Raw genomic sequence first — 6000 nt, 5'->3', positions numbered from 1 at the left:
ACCACTGGAAAATGATGCCGTTTGGCCTCCACTCAGCACCAGCCACATTCCAGCGGGCGCTCGACAGCGTCATAGGACCGGACATGGAGCCCAACGCGTTCGCGTATTTGGATGACATCATCATCATCGGCCGCACTCTGGAGGAGCATGTGCAGCATCTACAAGAAGTATTTCGACGGCTACGAAAGGCGAACCTTCGTCTCAACGCGAAGAAATGCAGTTTCTTTAAGCGCAGCCTGGTGTACTTGGGACACGTCATCAGTGAGGAGGGAATTCACACGGATCCCGACAAGATTTCGGCAGTACGGCGACTGAGTCCGCCCACCACATGCAAGGAGTTGAGGAGATTTGTACCCAACTTTGCCAGCGTAGTGCAGCCCATGTCTTTGCTACTCAAGAAAGGAAAGAAATGGCAATGGTAGCAGGAGCAGCAAGATGCGTTCGAGGAACTCAAAAGAAAACTCACGGAGGCGCCGGTTCTCGCCTGCTCCGACTTCAACGAGAAGTTCGTGTTGCAAACAGACGCCAGCGACATCGGCCTAGGAGCAGTTTTAACGCAGAAAATCCAGGGAGAAGAACGAGTCAACGAGAACGCATTCGCCAGCAGACGCCTCATCGCCGCCGAGGAGAACTACTCCGCCACAGAAAAGGAGTGTCTGGCTATCATATGGGCCATCAGGAAACTCAGATGCTACTTGGAAGGTTATCGATTTGAGGTGATAACGGACCACCTCGCCGCATAGCGCCGCATAGCGCGCTGGGCGTTTGAACTGCAGCAGTACCAGTTTGACGTCACCTATCGACGCGGGAGCCAGAACATTGTTGCAGATGCACTTTCTCGACAGCCTTTGGAAGTACTTCAGATGATCCAGGAGGATAAGCCGGGATGCACATGGTACCAGCGGATGCTGAAACTTGTTCAGGACAGGCCTGAAGATTACCCGGACTACGCGTACGAGAACCAACAGCTCTATCGGCATATCGGATCCCGACCTGACGACGAAGACTCCGTGCCCTGGAAACTGTGCGTAGCCAAGGAACACCGACAGCGAGTACTGTCGGAATGCCATGACCAGCCGACGGCAGGACATCTCGGAACCAGGAAGACAACCACCCGCATCGCCCAGAGATATTACTGGCCAGGTCTTTTCCGCGATATTGCCAGGTATGTCCGCAAGTGTGACACTTGCCAACGGTTCAAAGTCAGCCAAACCAAACCGGCGGGTAAAATGTTCACCAGACAGATTAACGAGCCGTTCGATACTGTCTGCGCCGATTTTATTGGCCCCTTCCGCGATCCAAGAGTGGGAATACGATGCTGCTCGTATTCTTCGACGCCTTTGCGAAATGGGTTGAGTTGGTCCCCTTGAGAAAAGCTACTTCGGCGCATCTCGAAAAATCCTTTTGGGAGAGGATTTTGAATCACTTTGGTATTTCCCGAACATTTGTCTGCGATAATGGGACACAGTTTACGAGTCGTTCATTCAAAGCCTTCTGCAAGCAGGCGGGAATGGAGATCCAACATACAGCACCTTATACTCCGCAGCAGAACCCGACAGATAGGGCCAATCGCACCATTAAAACGATGGTCGCCCAGTATATCGAGGACAAGCAGACGACGTGGGACGAACTTCTGCCCGAACTGAATCTGGCAATTAATAGAAGCATCTCAGAATCAACCGGATTCAGTCCAAGGCAGAGAGCCACGACTCCCAGGAGCCTTGTATGATGAAGTGACTCCAGGACCAAGCCAAGCGCCACGTTCACCCGAAGCGAAAGCGGAATTGCTACGGGACATTTTCAAGGTAGTACAGGAGAACACTCAGAGAGCTTCGTTGGAGCAGCGGAAGCATTACGATCTCAGGCGACGTGCGTGGAGACCGACCATAGGATCGCTGGTCTACGTAAAACAGCATCATTTGTCCAGGGCAGCGGATAACTTTGCCGCTAAGCTAGCACCCAAGTACGAGGGCCCGTACAAAGTAAAGTAAAAACCCAGTTAGTAATCGTTAAAACAAAGCACTAATACCCTTTTGTTCTCCCCTACAGACATGGCGTCGGACAACCCGTCACACCTGTGGCGCATGACAACACGCAAGCCACGGCCACCCACATTTCTCAACGCCCCCCGAAGTAGGAGGGGAATGTGAGGAGTCGTTTGACCCCTCACAAATAGCGCCACCAACATCGCCAGCGCCAACAGCATCGGCCGCCAGCGCCAACAACATCGCCAGCTAGCAGCTACAACATCGCCAGCGCCAACAGCATCGGCCGCCAGCGCCAACAACAACGCCAGCTAGCAGCTACAACATCGCCAGCGCCAACAGCAAACAAAACCCTCGCGAATAACTTTGTAAAAAAAAACATTGTACAGTGCATTTAATATATAAGCTTAGCCAATAATCATAAGATTTGTAGTTATATTGATACACAATAATTATTTTAGCTCAGCCTAAGCGATAGGTTCTGTTTACCTTTTCCCCCTCCGTTCTCACATCAGCAGTAGCCACACACACACACACACACCAGGAGAGCAACGAAATATTCACCACGATAAGTGCAGCGCCGCACAGGAGCAAGCGAGAGAGGACATGCGATCGAGGAGGAAAACAACCCCCGAAAATTGGCACGCGCCAAGGGAAGAGCGAGAAAAGGAGTACCGAAACTTTGACAAGTGGAAAAAACCCAGAGCAGCCGAAAACTTGAACAAAACGCGGCGGCAAAGCTTAACTAGCTCTCTTTTGGAAAAGGCGGTGCACGGGATCAGAAGTGCGAGGAGTCATTTTTGCAAAGGCGGTGCACGTGATCAGAAACAGGAGCTCTCTTTTGGAAAAGGAGGTGCACGGGATCAGAAGTGCGAGGAGTCATTTTTGCAAAGTTGGTGCACGGGATCAGAAACAGGTCTCTCTTTTGGAAAACGCGGCGCACCGGACCAGAAGTGCGAGCAGTTCACTTTTGGAAAACGCAGCGCTCCGGACCAGAAGTGCGAGCAGGTGACTTTTGGAAAACGCGGCGCACCGGACCAGAAGTGCGAGAAGCAGGGGACTCTTGCAAAGGCGGCGCACGGGATCAGAAGTGCGATCAGAGCAAATTTATGTGGACAACAGGAGTCTTTTGCCTTCGGGCTGATGCCAAGTGACCCAGGAAGGCGTTTACCTAGACGACTTCGAGGAGAGTGTGCCGGCCCAGGACCAGCGGCGGAGCACCCGGAGTCACGCGTGTGTGTGTGCGTGAGAGCGAGACGGGTGAGTGAGTGGAGTGAACCGCGTTTTGGCCAGCGAGAGTCCCGTGCAATGAGAAATTTCTCGAAGGCCTCGATGCGGTTTCGCCCAGAGTAGGCTAGAATTTATAAACCATGACCTAACCTAACCCGTTAATTGCGAGCACTGAGAAAAAAAAACATGAACCAAGAATTTAAATAAAGAATATTTTCTTACATATCTGAACACATGTTGTTGCCATGTTGTTCTTTTTCCCTTTGACTACTTTGATTTCTGATTTGATTTCCGAGCTGACTACACCGAGAGAAAGGGGTGGACCCAACTTTAGGAAACCCGTTGCTCATTAATTAAATAAAAATATTTCTCAGATATTAAAAATACTACGCACTGCCACACCCTCTTTCCAAAGGAACTTCGGGAAATATTTTTTTAAAAGGAAAATTTATTCTTCTTCTTTTATCACTGCCGGCTGTATTGAGCCAACTCGCGCCCGACTACACTGGGAAAACAAAATAAAGTAGAAACTCGAGTTACAAATGAATCAATAAAAATACCCCAATAAATGTATTTCTCGCCTGATTTTAATGCAACACGTAGGGAAAAAAATCCAATCAAGCTGGCCACGCATAAATATGAATATTTCCAGACAAATGCCTAGATTTTAGGCCATAAATTCTGCCCTAGGGAAAAGTTGTCCCCATAATCGATCCCCTCTATCTCGGCCTTCTCGTAGCGAATGCTATGAGCCAGGCCCAAATGCGCGTTACCGCTGACGCTTTTCACTCTGCTACAGACACCGAATAAACTGTTTCTCTCACTCCGTACCCCGGTGGCTGGCACTCTACATCTCACGCCAGCCAACCGATTTTCGTCTTAGACCTTTTTGTCCCATATCTTTACAAATATTTTCGAAAAAGAGACCCTGGCGGGACTGAGTATATACCAGCCTACGAGACTTCTTTACAGAATGGAGCCCGAACAGGGACATGGGGTTTACGAAAATTTTAGACGACCTAAATATGGCCTAAATACCCATCTGTGTACAAAGTTTGAAAATTTTCGGTTCAGTCACTTAGAAGCGAAATTTTTAAGTCGGAACGTAAGGAGGTCATATATCGAGGGTCACAAAAATTTCTAGGGCAGGAAACAGGAAAATATATATATATTCAAAAATATACCAACGCATCGAACATAACCTCAGAAAAAAAAACTTAGAATTTAAGCAGAGCACATGGCATTCGGGAGAACTTATACAAAAGTATACCCACACACAGCGAGAAATTTCTAACGCACGCAGACACACATACATGTATTTCTAAGCAGAGCAAAGTACATAACCTAAAATCAGAGATTCTTTGTTCCAAGCTCACGTGGCCAGCAAATCAAGTGAGGACGAAACACATACAGGCAGATAATCGGAAAGAGAAAGAGAGCGAGAGCCCTCTAGGCTAGCCAACTCAGGTCACGAGAGTTTCGAAAGAACGAGGTAGGGAAAAGCTAACGTATACTCCCTACAGCGCAGCCATTTTGTTTTTTTCGTTTTCACTCTCATCGTCGTCCCTCTCACACGAGCAGGAGTCGATCAAGTACAGGCAACGGGATCACATCGTTGGGGGCTTCTCATATAACCATCGCCGAGTCAACAAGTGCATCGGCAGCTCTCAAAAACATCGTCGTGGAAAAATTTAAAACTACATCGTCGTCGAACAAAATTTAATCACCGTCGAGAAAATTTAGGAATTAAATCGTCGTTTGACATCGGATTGTGGTCACCATCGTTGCACGTGGGAATTCAGTGAATTCTTGGTGACAAATAAAATAAAATTTTCAATGAAGATTTTAACCAGTTCGAACATCGTTTGACCCTCGTCCAAGAATTTCTCTCGTCCTATCGAAACTTTTCCTGTCGTTTGCCAGTTAACTATTATTTCACAGCAATATGGGGGCGCGTTGGATTTCGTATCTCCGGAAGCGGGAATTGGAGGCGATTCTGAAGGAGTTTTTCTTGGAAGCAACCGGAACAGTTGAGGAAATGAGGAGCCGGCTGTCTGCTTTTAATAATCGGGACGACCACGTGCTGGAGATAGCCGAGCGGCTACAGGATTGCGAAGCGGAAATTACAGCCGCCCTAACGGATAGGAAGCAGCGTTCACCGACTCCGAACCCACACCCACCGGGTCCAACACAGCTTCAGGTGCCAGCACTGGAAGGCCGAGGTGCCGCCGATGTAGTCGGAGACACGGAGATCCATCCGGTCAAGCGGGATATTTTTCCCAGGAAATCAGAGATGTCCGCGCCACGCTAGCGGAAAAGCTGAAGAATTGGGGAATCACTTTTGACGGGACCACGGACCCCATAACCTTCATCCAACACCTCGAGGAACGAGCCACCGCACACGAAGTTGACGTGGAGAAGATGCCGCAGGCCATCCCTGGTCTTTTGACGGATACAGCTGAGCACTGGTTTCGGACAAGCCAGCTGCTAGGAAAATCTTGGACGAACTTCAAGAAGGCGTTTCTTGACTTCTTTCTGCCACCCAGGTACTTTCAGCGACTCGAGGATGAGATCCGCACCAGAGATCAGCGACGGGGAGAGGCTTTCAAACAATACCTAGTCAACATCAGACTCATGATGCACAGAGCGGGGTATAATGCGGAGCAGGAGTTGGACCGGATCTATGAAAATCTCCAACCGGAGTACCAGATGTACGCAAGGAGGCACGACTTCACCACTTTGGAGCAACTTACCACTTTAGCGGTAAACTACGAGGTCACCCGCG

The sequence above is a fragment of the Drosophila suzukii genome, chromosome Y, assembly GCF_043229965.1.
Source record: "Drosophila suzukii chromosome Y, CBGP_Dsuzu_IsoJpt1.0, whole genome shotgun sequence".
NCBI classification, from domain to species: Eukaryota; Metazoa; Arthropoda; class Insecta; order Diptera; family Drosophilidae; genus Drosophila; species Drosophila suzukii.
This window is presented reverse-complemented; position numbering follows the sequence as displayed.